General features: G+C 36.7%; 1 long non-coding RNA gene across 2 annotated transcripts; it reads right to left on the bottom strand.

Annotated features, from left to right (window-relative positions):
* Positions 1–384: 384 nt before the first annotated feature.
* Positions 385–14,608, bottom strand: LOC138924155 (uncharacterized). Of its 2 annotated transcripts, none has more exons than XR_011438894.1 (4): positions 14,215–14,587; positions 11,326–11,394; positions 10,983–11,097; positions 385–2,544 (listed from the first exon to the last, which is right to left on the bottom strand). It is a non-coding gene; the product is annotated as an uncharacterized lncRNA (long non-coding RNA). The 2 variants fall into 2 exon arrangements; XR_011438893.1 differs by lacking the exon at positions 385–2,544 and adding an exon at positions 8,817–9,109 and having other exon boundaries at positions 14,215–14,608.
* Between the last annotated feature and the right edge of the window lie 1,402 nt (positions 14,609–16,010).

The raw sequence follows: 16,010 nt of genomic DNA, 5'->3' as shown, positions 1-16,010 counted from the left end.
ATATTTTTGAGTCTGTTTCCTCATCTGAGACATGGGAATGCTAGTACCTACATCTCCTTGGATTTTCAAGAATAAAATGAGGAAAATGTAGAAAATATATATCCATAGTTCTTGAAACCTAGTTGACACTCAATCGTGGTTTCCTATTACTCCCTCCAGCATTTGTAGGGGAGATTCTGGAAAGGAAAAGATTTACAGAGAGGGCTATCCCCTGGGTATAAGTTCTTTACCAGCCTCCGCTACCTGAAATGGCAGAGGGTAGATAGGACCTGTGACCCCAGCCAAGCCACTCCAGGGAATAGTCCTCTTTTTTAAAGGAAGATATCATACCTAAGTTTACCTCATGTATTAGTTTTCTCTTGCTGCATAACAAATAGCCACAAATTTAGTGGTTTAAAACAACACAAATTTATTATCCCAGTTTCCATGTGTCAGAGGTCAGAGTATGGCTGGACTGGGTCCCCTGTTCCAGGTCTCACCAGGCTATAACAAAGGTGCCAGCTGGGGCTGTGTTCTCATCTTTAGTTTGTGATCCTCTTCCAGGTTGTTAGAAGAATTCAGTTTCCTGCAGTTTTATAACTGAGACTTCCATTTCTTGAAAGTGTTGGCTGTGGGTCACTCTCAGCTATCAGAAGCCTCTGTCAGGTCCTAGTCAAGATGCCACAACACTGTTCCTTACTTCTTCAAAGCAAGCAGAGTCTTATGTAACACAACTTACCCAAGAGAATAACTGTTCCATCATATTCTCAGGTCCCACCCAAACTTAAATGAAGACAACTACATAGGGAATTCATACCAGTTGGTGGTAATCTCAGGGGCCATCACAGAATTCTGCCTACCATACTCTATTAACTCATTTTGAAACAAAATGATCTGATTCTCAGAGTTAAGAAGAAATGATATTTTTTCTCCACCAAAATCACTTTGTGGACCCAGGTGTTGCCATATCCTGCTAGGTGTATCATCCTTCACAATCTGATTCAAAGAATCTTAGATATCAGCTTCAAATCCTTTGTCATTCTGAAAAAAATCACTAGCCATATCCTTTATTTGCATTAAAAATGACTTTCAAGAACTACTATAAAGCTACCATGTAAGGAACAACTGAAAATTATTAACATCTATAAAATCTAATCCTACACAGAATCAAAATTTTGTATTAATGTTCATTTTATTTTCACATAATGAAAGTAGATTTGCCTGATACAGAAGGAAATACGGAAAGATAAAAAGCAAAAAAAAAAAAAAAAAATCCATCTATTGCAACTCTCAAAATAACACTGCTTAACATCTTGTTATACTTATTTCCAGGCTTCTATTTTCTTCTATATTTTAAAAAATTATCCAGATCACATATTTACCTTATGGCTAAAAGTACAGTCTTCCGAGAAGGATTTGCTCTGAGTCTCATCCTGGCTATTTGACCTTTGGCCAGCTATTTAACTTAAGGTTTAGATTTCTTATTTATGAAATATGTAGAAAGAAATAAACAAAGAAAGGGAAAGAAAGAAAGAAAAACTAAATAAGGTTCTTGTTAGATCAAGTAAGAACATTCATACAAAATACTTAGTATAGTGCCTGGGATATATTAACTTCATTGAAATTTACTTTCACATAAATAGTGTTATTCCGTATATATGCATCTGTATATTTCCTATTGCTACTATAACAAATTACCACAAACTTACTGGCTTAAAGAATACAAATTATTCTCTTTCAGTCCTGGAAGTCAGAAGTCCAAACTCAATCTGATTGGGCTAAAGTCAAGATGTTGGCAGGACTGGTTCCTTCTGGAGGTTCTGAGGAGAAAATCTATTTCCTTGCACTTTTCAGCTTCTAGATGCTTTTCTTATTCCTTGGCTTGTGGCCACTTCCTCCATCATCAAAGTGTAGCATCTTGAAGTCTCTTTTCTATCATCATATCTCCTTCTCCTCCTGTGTTTTACTTTAAGCAGCAAGAAGAAACCAGGGCACACCTTCAACACTTTTCTTGGAAAGGTACCCAGCTAAATATACAAGTTCATCTCATACAAATTCCTAAAAAACAGGTCTTCTGCTTCCAAAATATAATGGTAGGATAGGCATAGCATAAAAGTTATATACAACCCCCATTCCAAATGAGGGAAAATGAAAAATTAAAAAAAAGAAAAAGGAATCACTGCTCTCTAGTAATTTTAAAATTCAGCAAGGTCAATTTCTTACACTTTAAAGTCTAGGAATAATCTTCTCTGACCTGAGGCTCATCCCTCTGAGCCAGCAGCTCCACTCTGAGTCATCTTTCCTTTTTCATGAAGGGTAGCATGTGTTTGCAGCTGAGCAGTTTTATCAGCCTCTTTCTTGCTTATATGTTTTGGAGAGTCCAACTCTCTTAGATTTCATCTCCTCTCTGTCCCTTTAGGGTAAAGCTGGGTAGTATTTCTGCTGGTATAATATCCTCAGAAACCTTGTGGGTCTTCTGTGTATGTCATAGGGATTAATTCCATTAAACAAGAAGCTTCTTGACAAGTTTTTTCTAGACCATTCCATCTTTATTTTTGGTTTCTCCTGAGATGGCAGAGGGAATCCATGAGTCAGACATCTACTCTCCTCAAAGAGCCCTATGTATGACTGAATACTGTGACTTTTTGTTCTTTTCAAGGTACTAGCAAAAGATTGTCCAGCCAGATCTTTGGTTTTTCTTCAGAACACACTTTCTTGACAATGAATCTCCTAATTTTAGCATTTTTCACAGTCTGGATAGGCTGAAAATTTTCAAAACCATCAAATTCTGATTCACTTTTGCTTAACAGTTGTTCCCTCAATTTCTCTCTCACTCTCACATTTTACTAGAAGCAACAAGAGGAAACCAAGCCTCACCTTCAACATTTTGCTTGGAAATCTCAGCTAAATATCCAAGTTCATCACTTACCAGTACAGGACACAATTCAGGTAAGCTTTCTGCCATATATGAAAAGGACCCCCTTTCCTCCAGTTTCCAATAATACGTTGTTTTATAAGATTTAAAGGTTATTCTGATGGCAAGACACAATATACCGACACTTGGATAGATTAACACTTTGCTACTCACAGCTGTAAATGAGAGAAGGCAGCCACACAGAAAGTTGCAACCAAGGAAAGGGTGACAGCAAGCTGAAGCTGTAGGTGGATGTTTAAGTATAATAAGTGGGATGAGACTTGCTAGATTTTGCAAATTTCCTGTGGATTGGCTAATTTGAATAATTTCTCAGCCTCTGGGGCATGTGGGCTGGCCCAATTTGTCTGGTACCTGGCCCTGGGGTGATCAGGGCTGGTGTATAGTGACCCATATATGAGTGCCTGATAAGGGAAGTGGTTGGGGTGTGGGCTTAATCAGCTCTATAGAAGAGGAACTTACCAGCTTCTAGCCAGGGCCTCAAAACTGAGTGAAGAGAGAAAAGAAGAAAAGACAAAAAGCCTATGCTTCACATGTTCTTCACGTCCTTCTGAGCCCTCAACAGCAGAACTTTTAACATCCAAATTTCTACCAATAGGTTGTGTATGACGATTTAGGCATTCTCTAAGATGTTATAGATTTTCTCCCTGTGCTCCTCGCTTCCTTCTGGGCTCTGACTAGTAGTCTTTAACATCCATATTTCTACTAACAGTCTGTTCAAGGCAATCTAAGCCTTTTCTGTCTTGCTCCTCAAAATTCTTTGAGCCTCTCTCTATCGATTACTCAATTCTAAAACCACTTCCACACACAACTGCAATCTACATTTGGCTTTTTTCCACTAAATATATATTAGACATCTCATTATAGCAGTAATATAGATCTACCTAATTATTCTTCATAGCTGTATAATCTATTCCATTATGTGGCTGTGTCCTCACTTATTTCTAAGTCCCCACTGACGGACACTCAGGTGTTTTAGCTTTTTATTCTTCTGCATAGTGCTACAATTGACATTTGGAAACTCTTTGAGTACATGTACAAGTATTCATATATATAAACTTAAAAAATCAATTTTAAGTTATTTTCCCAAACACTCTGCCAAGATTTTGATTAGAATCACACTAAATGCATTGATTTATTTGGGGATAATAATTTATTTGGTGACAACACCACTGATGTATATCTTTTATCTAGGTCTTCTTTTATGTCCTCTAATAGAGTTTAAAATTTTCTCCCAAATTTTGTGCATAATTTGCTAGATACATTTTTAGATACTTCAGAATTATTGCTGCTTGTTGAAAATAGAATCTTACCTTCTATTAGTTTTTCTAGGTGTTTCCGGCTCTATAGAGGACCACTTATTACTATATTTTAATTTTATATCTATCATCCTTGAGGACTATCCTCTTAGTTCTAGTAGGTTTTTTTTTTTTTTGAATTTTATGGCTTTCTATGCAAAGTATTATATTATGTGAAAATAATGATTACTTAATCTCTTCCTTCTGTAGTGGGCACTGTTGAGTATGCCCATCCCCAGCTGCTATGGATGCTACTGCTAAAGCATCACACAGCCCACCTCCTTCATTGGATGGCTCTTTGGTGCTGAGAATTATGCCCCTTCCCTCCAAGGGTGACCCATATCCAATGACTGATGCGCTGAGGCTCCCTTGCCTTAAGACAGAATAAACTTTGGTGAAATTTACACTTCAGAGCTCTTCTCAGGATCGGTTTGAGAGTAAACTTCATCTAAAACAGTGTTTGTCAGCTATTCTTTTTGACTTTATCATCCCCTTAAAGAGCTTTTATAGACAATTTTTTTTCCTCCCACCCCCGTGAAATTTTGATACCATAGATAATCCATCATCTATCTGTTTATGTACCATGGTCCTTTGGAGACCTACAAACCAATGTAATATCTTTCACCCCCACCCCAAAAACCAATCTTCACTCCCTTTAGGGTGATATTGTCCCACTGAAAATATATAATATAAACTACTTCCTTCCTTAATTTCTTTCCCTCCCCTATCTGGCTTCCTTCCTCTCTTTCAGGCTTCTCTTGAGAGTATCCCCTTTATAAATTACTTGTACGTGAATACTTACCACACGCTCTGTCTCTAGAGACTCCAACTAAGATACCTTACATTCTTGTCTAGTTACATACTTTTTAATCATTGTAATATAAGTTCTACTTTTTTCTTTTGTTCTTTATTGTTGAGCATTGTTCAGCAAAAATTTTAAAATAATTTTGTCAAAGAAAAAAATTCTAATTGGAACTTGACTTTAATTACATTAAACCTACAATATAATTTAGACACGTTGACATTTTAACAATATTCAGACATCATCTAGAAATATAGTATATTGCTTCATTTATTCAAGCATTCTTTCATGCCCCTCAGTAAAATATCACACACATCTTATCAAAGTTATTCTTATGTTTTACATTTGTTATTGTGAATGGAATTTTTAAATTATTATTATCTTACTTTCTGTCTGTTTAATGTTATTATGGAAGAGATAAGCACTTATCTTTATAAGTGGTTTCAAAGATATATTTAAGAGTAAAACCACTTGCATTTTCAGATGATATCAAGCCAAGTAGAATTGCTAACATCTTAAGAAAAGGTAAAGAAAAGCTATAAGCCAACAAATTGGATAATCTAAAAGAAATGGATAAAATCTTAGAATCATACAACCTTCCAAAACTGAACCAAGAAGAAACAAAGAATCTGAATACACTGATCACCAGTAAGGGGAAACCTACCCCCAAAAAAATGTCCAGCTGGGGCCAGCCTGGGGGTGTAGTGGTTAAATTCTCATGCTCTGCTGCATCCCAGGATTCTTGAGTTCAGATCCCAGGAACAGATCTATAAATTGCACATCAAGCCATGTTGTGGTGGTGACCCACATACAAAACAGGAAGATTGGCACAGATGTTAGCTCAGCAACAATCTTCATCAAGCAACAAGAAGAAGATTGGCAACAGATGTTAGCTCTGGGACAATCTTCCTCACCAAAAACCAAACAAACAAAAGTTCAGGACCAGATGGCTTCCCTAGTGAATTCTGCCAAATATTCAAAGAAGACTTAATGCCTATCATTCTCAAACTCTTCCAAAAAATTAAAGAGGTAGGGACACTTCCTAACTCGTTCTGAGAGGCCTGCATTACCTCGATACCAAAACCAGACAAGGACAATACATGAAAAAGAAAATTACCGACCAATATCAGTGATGAAGATATTGCAAAAATCCTCAGCAAAATACTAGCACTTCAAATAAAATAATACATTAAAAAGATCATACACCATGATCAAGTGGGATTTATTCAGGGATGCAGGGATGGTTCAACATCTGCAAATCAATCAGTGTGATACATCACATTAGCAAAATGAAGAATAAAAATCACATGATCATCTTAATAGATGTAGAAAGAGCATTTGACAAGATATAACATCCATTTATGATTAAAACTCTCAATAAAATGGGTGTACAAAGAAAGTAGCTCAACATAACAAAGACCATATATGACCAACCTGCAGCTAACATCATACTCAATAATGAAAAACTGAAAGTTATTCCTTTAAGAACAAGAACCAGACAAGGATGCCCACTTTCACCACTCTTATTTAATATAGTATTAGAAGTCCTAGCCAGAGCAAGCAGGCGAGAAAAAGAAATAAAAAGGATTCAAATTGGAAAGGAAGAAGTAAACCATCAGTATTTGCAGATGGCATAATTTTATATATAGAAAACCCCAAAGAATCCACCAAAAACTATTAGAAATAATACACAAATACAGTAAACTTGCAGGGTACAAAATCAACATACAAAAATAGGCTGTTTTTCTAAATGCTAACAATGAAATAGAAGAAAGAGAAATTAAGAATACAATCCCATTTAAAATCACAACAAAAAGAATAAAATACCTAGGAATAAATTTAACCAAAGTGGCAAAAGACCTATACAATGAAAACTATAAGACATTGTTGAAAGAAATTGAAGAATACACAAGTAAATGGAAAGATATTCCATTGTCATGGATTGGAATAATTAATATAGTTAACATGTAGCTAATTCCCAATGTAATCTATAGATTCAATGCAGTCTCTATCAAAATTCTAACAACACTTTACATGGAAATAAAACAAAGAATCCTAAAATTTATATGGAACAACAAAAGACCCTGAATAGCCAAAGGAATCCTGCAGAAAAAGAACTAAGCTGGAGGTATCACACTCCTTGATTTCAAAATATACTGCAAAGCTATAGTAATCAAAACAGCACGGTACTGGCATAAAAACAGACACACAGATCAACAGAACAGAATCAAGTACCCAGAAATAAACACACACATCTATGGACAGCTAATTTTCAACAAAGGAGCCAAGAACATACAACGGAGAAAAGAAAGTTTTTTCAATAATTGGTGCTGGGAAAACTGGACAGCCAGATGAAAAAGAATGAAAGCAGACCATTATCTTACACCATACACAAAAATTAACTCAAAATGGATTAAAGACTCGAATGTAATGCCTGAAACCATAAAACTCCTAGAAGAAAACATAGGCAGTATGCTGTTTGACATCGGTCTTAGCAGGATCTTTTTGAATACCATGTCTTCCTCAAGCAAGGGGAACAAAAGAAAAAGTAAATAAATGGACTACATCAAACTATAAAGCTTCTGCATAGCAAAGGAAACTATCAAAAAATGAAAAGACAATCTAACAACTGGGAGAAGATATTTGCAAATCCTATATCTGACAAGGGGTTAATATCCAAAATATATAAAAAACTCATACAACTCAACCACAACAAAACAATCCAATTAAAAAATGGGCAAAGGATCTAAACAGACATTTTTCCAAAGAAGATATAGAGATGGCCAACAGGCACATGAAACAAATGTTCAATATCGCTAATTAGTAGAGAAATGTAAATCAAAACTTAATGAGATATCACCTCACACCCATCATAATGGCTATAATTGACAAGACAGGAAATAACAAGTCTTGGAAGAATGTGGAGAAAAGGGAACTCTCATACACTGCTGGTGGGATTGCAAACTGGTGCAGCCGCTATGGAAAACAATATGGAGATTCCTCAAAAAACTAAGAACAGAACTACCATATAATCCAGCTATTCCACTTCTGGGAATTCATCCAAATAAAACGAAAACATTAAGTTGAAAAGATGTTTGCACCCTTATGTTCATTGTGGCATTATTCATACTAGCCAAGACTTGACTACAACCTAAGTGCCCATCAATGGATGAATGGATAAAGAAGATGAAATATATATATATATATATATATACGTATACACACACTCACACACACACACACAATGGAATGCTACTCAGCCATAAAAACAGATGACATCTTGCCATCTGTGACAATATGGATGGACCTTGGAGGTCTTATGCTAAGCAAAATAAGTCAGATGGAAAAAGTTAAATACTTCACTCATAAGCAGAAGTTAAAAATAACAACAAACACATAGAAACAGAGATTAGATTGGTGGTTACCAGAGGGGAAGGGGGCAGGGAGAAGGGTAAAAGGGTGATAGGGTACATTTGTATGGTGACAACAAATGGTAATAAATCTTTCAGTGGTGAACATGATGTAGTCTACACAGAAATCAAAATATAATGATGTATGCCTGAAAATTATATAACGTTATAAACCAATGTTACTTCAATAAAAAATAATATATATAAGTGACGAAATTGAAAGAGAGATTGAGATGAAATTATGAGATTGAAATGTTTATGTCCTGAAAAATTATGGAAATCCTTGAAAATTAAATAAAGAATTTTGGTTTTGATTTATGAAAAAAAAGAATAGGTAAAGAATTCAAAGTTAACAAAAAGTACATGAAAATAAAATAAGGATCAAAACAGAGGTGTGCACTTAATGGTTTATTAAAAAGATGAGTATGAGAAAGGACCTTATGAGGGCCAGCCCTGATGGCCTATGGTTAAAGTTCAGCACTTTCAAGGTTTCAGCGGCCTGGGTCCATTTCTCTGTCACAGAGTTATACCATTCATTGGTCAGTAGCCATACAGTGGTGGCGGCCCCCATAGAAGAAATAGAATGACTTACAACTGGGATATACAACTGTGCACTGGGGTTTTGGGGAGGGGGAAGAAACAAAAGAGGAAAATTGGCCACATATGTTAACTCAGAGTGAATCTTTCCCTGCAGGGAAAAAAAAAAAACATTATGAGATAAAACAAAAGAAGACAAAATGGACTGAGATCATAGTAGTCCCTAAGTTAAGCAGAAACATAAGATGTATAATGTTGTCTGAAAACAAACCATGAGCAAGACACTAGACTGTGTTAAAAAAGGGAAGGTGAAGCAAGGGCCTGGAAATAATCATTGTTCTTTACCCAGCACTAACTGGGCCCTTGTAAAAATACTGCATTGATGGAAGCCGACATTTCTACCAATAACGTCTTCTTTCACAGTAGTTTTTCTTCTACTAAATGTTTTAGAATAATCAAATCATAGACGACTGGAGCTACTTGATAACTTAGAGACTTCCTAGTTTGTCTTCCTTATTTAAAAAGTAAGAAAGCTAAGTTCCAAATAGTTGAAATTATTTTCCCTATGATTTCCCTTTTTCAGTTAAATGCATCAGAATTCATCCAAGTTAGAAATCTGGGTCATCTTAAAATTCCTATTCTTCTTTTCATCCCATATCTAATCAGCGATCCAGGTGCTATTTATTTTTTCATTCTAAACACGTTACTAACTTCCAGCCATGGAGGTATTTCAGATCCTCATCGTGGCCTCTGTTCTTTCATTACTGCAGATATTTCTGCGCAACTTGTGCCAGACAGACACTGCACCAGATGCTGCCAATACAATAGCAAAATTCTGTTTGTGTCTGCATTAGGTTCCCACTTACTCCCTATTTTGATCCATCTTCAACACATTTACTGGAGATTGTTTTACAAAACACAAATCTCATTATGATTTCCCTGGCTTAAAATTTTCAGTAGCTTTCCACTAGCCTGTGGGATTAAACACAAACCCACGAGCTTCTCTCAGCGTGATCCTTACTTACGTTTAGCCCCCTTTCCTATTTGTGTATGTGTTTTTGGTCTACAATATCACAGATCCTGTGCTATGGTCACACAGAAATATTAACTTTTAGCCAGATATGACAGGCACTTCCATATTGTAAACATAGAATGTCAGTGTCCCTTTCTCTAGTACATTTCGGGGAAAGTGAGTATGTCACATGTCTGAGCCTGAGCCATCCCCTTGGCTGTTGCTGCCGCATGAGATATGATTTTCCCTGCTGCTCTCAAATCCAATTCTGGTCATCATTCGCTTCATGCCTGAGTACACCTGATACTCCGGGATGCTCTGTTCCTATATGTAGTTTGGCCACTGCGGTGCTAGCTACAGAGGAAAATGATAGGGGACAGCAACTCCTTCCTTTATGGACCATCCCTAATTCTCCACAAGAATCTCTACAAAAGGTCCTATGTATGTAACAGACTTTATTGCAGTGTTGACAGCTGGAAGAATTGAAATGAAGGTAAAACAAATCTAGATGCTATGTGATTGTTCCTTGTATTCAAGGAAAAAGAATCTTCAATGCTTTTCTTCCTAGCCTTGCTTTCCCATCCTGCAAGACTTTTCTCCTCCCTCCCTCTGAAGGAGCTCCATTTTTCAATGCATTTAAGGGTGACTATTTGCCCCATCCTCCCCTCCTCCACAGGAGACTCTGGTCCATCCCTAACCATTGAAGTTGCTCTAGCTTTAGAACCGTGAGGCTTCAGCAGTAGAGTCCAGGGAGTGCATTAGAAAACTCCAAGGATTGCTTTGCCACATCATCCATATTCTTCTTTAACATCTCCATCATGGTGTGAGGTACCAATATGCCTCCTAATTGTTCCTGTAGTTTTGGGATGGGTAACTATAGAAACACACACAGACACACACACAGAAGCCCTTTATAAGAACACTAGAGGTGTTCTATATGCAAAAAGTCTGCACTGTTTTCCCTGGTCACAGTGTATGTCGAGCTGAATATTTTAATAAAGAGCAAATTTACCTTCTTTTTACGTTCTTTTTCTAAGCCCCAGATGATGCCCAAAGTATTATTGGATTTTTTAAAAGTGGGACATTAAGATACTTTGACAAGCATTGAAATCATCCATTGCATGCTCCTGTACAGAAAAAAAAAACCCAGGGGTTAGAGAGAGAAGAAAGAAAACGGATTGCCTTTTTATTTAAAATATTTTCATATATTATTATTTCTCCTGATAAAAATGCCACTTCGTCTTGTCTAATGCAAAGATTCAAATTGCAATGGCTTCTCTGTGATGCCCTTCCTTGCTCCCCTGTAGAGTTAGCCAATAGTCTCCCCTGGGCTTTTCATAATGAACTGCACTTACCTCCACTGTAGCTCTTAACACATTTCTATATTTATTTACATCTGTCCGTCCCGTGTAGCCTGTGAGCTCCTGTGAGGACAAGAACTATGTTTTATTCATCTTTGTCTTCTAGTACTTAGTCACAGTAGGTGCTTAATGAATGTTTTGTGAATAACTGAGAGGCAGAATAAATTCCCAAAGTTGTACAAGTTAGTGTCAGGGTAGATAGCAGAGTAAAGCAGAGTAAAATTTAGACTTTCTGACTGTAGTCAAATATTTTCTATAATCATTATATAGTTTAGTCTCCAAGCAACAGTTAATTTCCAAATTGTAGCTTGAATGAATTTTTCAAGGTCACATTGATAATGTCAGAAGTGTCATTACAGGCATGCAGCGCTTGACGATGAGGTCACATTCTAAGAAAGGCATCATTAGGTGATTTTGTCATTGTGTGAACATCACAGAGTGTATTAGACAAACCTAGATGGTATAGCCTACTACACACCCAGGCTACATGGTACTAATCTTATGGGACCACCATTGTATTTGTGGTCCATCAACCAAAACATTACACTGTGCATGACTGTATTTCAGTCAGGATAGGCTAGGTTATGCTGCAGTAATAACCTCAAAATTCCAAAGGCCTGAAACAAGAAAGGTTTATTTGTTGCTCCTGCTACAAGTCCACCATGAGTTAGGAGGGGGAATTGACACCTTCATTCAAAGACAAAAGCTGATGAAAGCAGCCATAGTCTTGAACGTTGCTTATCTTTGTGCCAGAAGAAAAAGAGTGTTCTAGAACAGTGATAGCTATGTCCTGGAAGTACCACATGTTGCTTCCACTCACAGCTCATTGGATAAAACTAGTCACATAGTCCCCACCCACCAATAAGGCAATCATGAAGTACAATTCTACCATGTTCCCTAAAGGGGAAAGAACTGGAGATATTTGGTTAGCAACCATTTTTCATAAAAATGCAAGTTGGTCAGGGCTATTACAGAGACTTACATATAATAAGTATAGCACAGATGTTTAAGTTCAGTGTGATTCTTATTTCTAGCCTAAGATTCTTTCTACCAAGCAGTTCTGGGATCTCCTCATTTCCGAAAAGACATAATAGATGTAGGATATATTTTAAGATGATTCAGACAAGAAAAAATAAATGTGAAACTGTTCAAGGAATTATGCATCTTGGCATAAAACCAAGATATTTGGAAGAAAAATAGCTGTCTTCAATCACAGAGAAGGTGATTATAGGAAAAACCATGACTAGTTCTCAGATCATTCAATATAGAGAAATAGGCGTAAAGTCAGTTTAAAAAAGTTAAATTGGGTGATTTTCAGAAGAGTTATACAAGAATATCATGGCATACAAAAAAAAGGGGAACACTGTGGTAGGAAAGCCCAAGATTCTAGACCTAAATTCATCACTAATTAGCTATGTGTCCCTGGGCCTCTACAGACATATATCTTGCTATGTAAAATGAAAACTGGAAGAGATGTATAAGGTTCCTTGCAATTTAAAATTATTTGAGCCATGTAAATCATGTTGTCATAACTCAACTTAGAAGTAACTACTATAGTTGTTAAGGTGATAGTAATTCCTGTCGCAAGTACACCCCAAAATTTCAATGGCTTAAAATAATATTTCATTTTTCACCCACATAACAATATTTCTATCTGGCAGGAGGCGTTTTTCCACACTGTGATTCAGGGACCCAGGTTTCTTCCATCTAGTGACTCCATCATCCTCTGGAGCCTCAGAGTGCTCTGCTTTTAATCAGAAGAAGCAGGAAGAATAGTGGAGAAGCCGAGTCCAGAGGGGGCCCACATCACTTCTGCCCCCTTCTGTTGGGCAAAGTTCTCAAATGGTGAGAACACACGGTTTCATCTGGATGCAGGGGGGACTGGAAAACGCAGTCCCTGGCTGGAGACTCCTCTCCCAGCACCCACTTCCTACTGTGAAAGTAGGAAATCAAATTTCCGGAGAACATCTAGCCCTCTCTGCTACACTGTCTTTCTTCACAGACACCTCCCTCCTTTAAAGAACTAACCACTCCTCTCAGTCATTCCCCCTGCACTCAAAGAGAATGCTGTCATAGGACCTACGTCACTTTGGTCCCTTTAGATGGTACATATTTGACGGCAGGGATCACTTTTTATTCAGCCTTGTAATTCTCAACACATGGCCTTCTTCTTAGAACAGAGCAACTATTCAATAACAATTTTGACTAAATAAATTTACTCAAAAGCCTCTCTGCCACCCTTGTGTTTTATGCAGTTATATGTACTTGGGCAAATAACTTAAATCTATAATAATTTTGTTATAGAACTTTACCACAACCTGGCAACCCTGCAAAGTTGTTGATGGTATTATATGAAAAACCTCTTATTAAGTGTCTAGACACAAATGATGATTCCCAGATCTTCCTTCTCCACTGGAAATCACAGCCCCTTCGTAAGTAGATAGAGGGAAGGTTGTTTCTGATATCATGATTTTAGGGACAGGGCTTGAAATATTCCTTCATTCTTTCAATTTATGTCCGTAAACCTTGGGTTTTTTTAAGGGGAAAGGCTGTGAGTCATCATAGGACCTCTAAAAGACAGAATAATTAGAGTGTGTAAACTTTAACAAAAAAAAAAAAGAAAAGTGTATTTGCTCTCTGAAAAAGAACACTTAGATTTTATAGAAAACACCTGAGAAGATTTTGTCCATTAGCAACAACGAAACATTTTGGGAAAATTACCTCTTAGGTCAGGTCTTATTTTGTCCAGACCAAATATGTAAATATGTAATGATATGTCTAATGCAGAATCCATTCAGTTATTCAACAAGCATTTAGTAAGCACCTACTTTGACTTACTATAGTAGGTTATTTAGGAAAACATCAAACCACTTTTCAAATTACCTGGATAATTATGGAATGCCCAGCACTGGATATGCAGCAAGGTCCTTGGGGAGCATTTTTAATTATAACATGTGGCTCTTCAGGGACAAAAGCCCACATATACCCATTGCTCAAATTCCCAATATATGCTTATAGAATAAATTTCTTCTGAAATAAATCCTCTTTCTGGTTTTTCTCAATCTCTTATCAAGACTTTGTTCTATGACAATGTTGAACTTTACCAGAATCCAGTGATCCTGGAAAACAGCAATGTTTAAAAACAAAGAAAAAACATTTTTTTGTGTTCCAGGCAGCGGCTTACTGCAAAGAAGCAGTCTTCTTCACTGAGTTAGCTAAGACTGACGGATGCTCCCCTTGTTTACCTTGTTATCACAAGGCCAGACAAAAACCAACTGAATTCCCACTTTTTGCCTTATTAATGATTAGCTGAACTGCTTGTCCCCACTGGTCAATCAGAACAGAATGCCTATTAATCAAAGTTTGGTTTAGCCTCTCTCCTTCCCCAAGGTTCCTGAACTTTGACCCACCCTCAACCTGAGCCAGCGCAGAACTCCTCTTAACCTTCACCCCTGAGAACAGGCAGCCTCAGGGTAGCACACTCTGATCTACTCTCTAATCCCACCCTTTCATACCACTTTCGCAAATTCTGTTCCTTCCAGTCTTGATTATGCCTCCCTATAAAGGAAAAACTCTTTTTGTCTGATCTTTAAATGCTTACAGATCTCATGGTTCTTTGCAATAGTCCTCCTCCCCTTTCACTCTTGCAATAATCCTTTCCAGAAAGCCTTTTATTACTTACTTTCAGATTTGTTCTTTATTTTATACTTACTTTAAAAGAGAATTACTCCCCCTTACACACTCAATACACAAATGTGAACTAAATCTCTATCTACTAGACTCCTAACTTCATTTTTTTTCATCTAATCTCATAGGGTGTGGTTTTCTGATTCCCTGATAAGAAAATATTTATTAACATTCAAGTTGAATAAAGGCAAATATTTAGAAACAATATCAAATAAATGTAATTTTGCAAATAGTAGTTCTGGGCTCTGTCTTGGGGTTTGAGGAGCACTTACAAAAAGACTACCTGTACGTTAGGGGCTTCTCTGTTTTTATTACGCAAACTCTCTTTCCATAAGATTGAATATGTACTGCCATCTACTGGTGAGTACTGCAAAATCAAGTTAAAACAAATAGCCCTGCTTTCTCCTACAGAAGTATGTGAACAGCTTTGTGGAAAGGATAGTCTTCTCAAACACACAACAGACCTAACAGCAAATATTGATGTTCTATATGCATTATTTATTGAACCATCGTGTTTAGGTACTCTTTTGTTTAAGATTTTCTCAGAAACATTTTTTATTTGCTAAAGTATTTTTAAATGATTCAGGGTTAAATATCTGAACAAATCTAATCATTGGATAAGTTGAGTAGGATAGGACAGTTCAGTATAAAACAGAGCTTTGATGCACAAGGTGTGGTGTGCAGACCAGCAATACCCGTATCATCTGGGAACTTGTCAGAAATGCAGAAACCTAGGCTTCTCCCCAGGTCCACTTCAACAGAATCTGCATTTTGAGAAGATCATTAGTTATATGCATGCACATTAAAGCTAGAGAAGCATTGGTACAAAGTACTGTATATCGTTGTATAGATAGAAAAAGAAAAACACTAGTCAGAAGACATTTTTTTAAATAAGGGAAGCTTTCAAGATTTCTGTCATGGTCCCAGAATCATTTCTCATTTTTCAGTCTTCAAACAAATTTCATCTTGCAATTAAAATTTTTGAATCACTG

Source organism: Equus caballus, chromosome 5 (genome assembly GCF_041296265.1).
Source record: "Equus caballus isolate H_3958 breed thoroughbred chromosome 5, TB-T2T, whole genome shotgun sequence".
NCBI lineage: Eukaryota > Metazoa > Chordata > Mammalia > Perissodactyla > Equidae > Equus > Equus caballus.
Note: the sequence above shows the minus strand (reverse complement) of the source record. Positions and strands in the feature narration are given on the sequence as shown.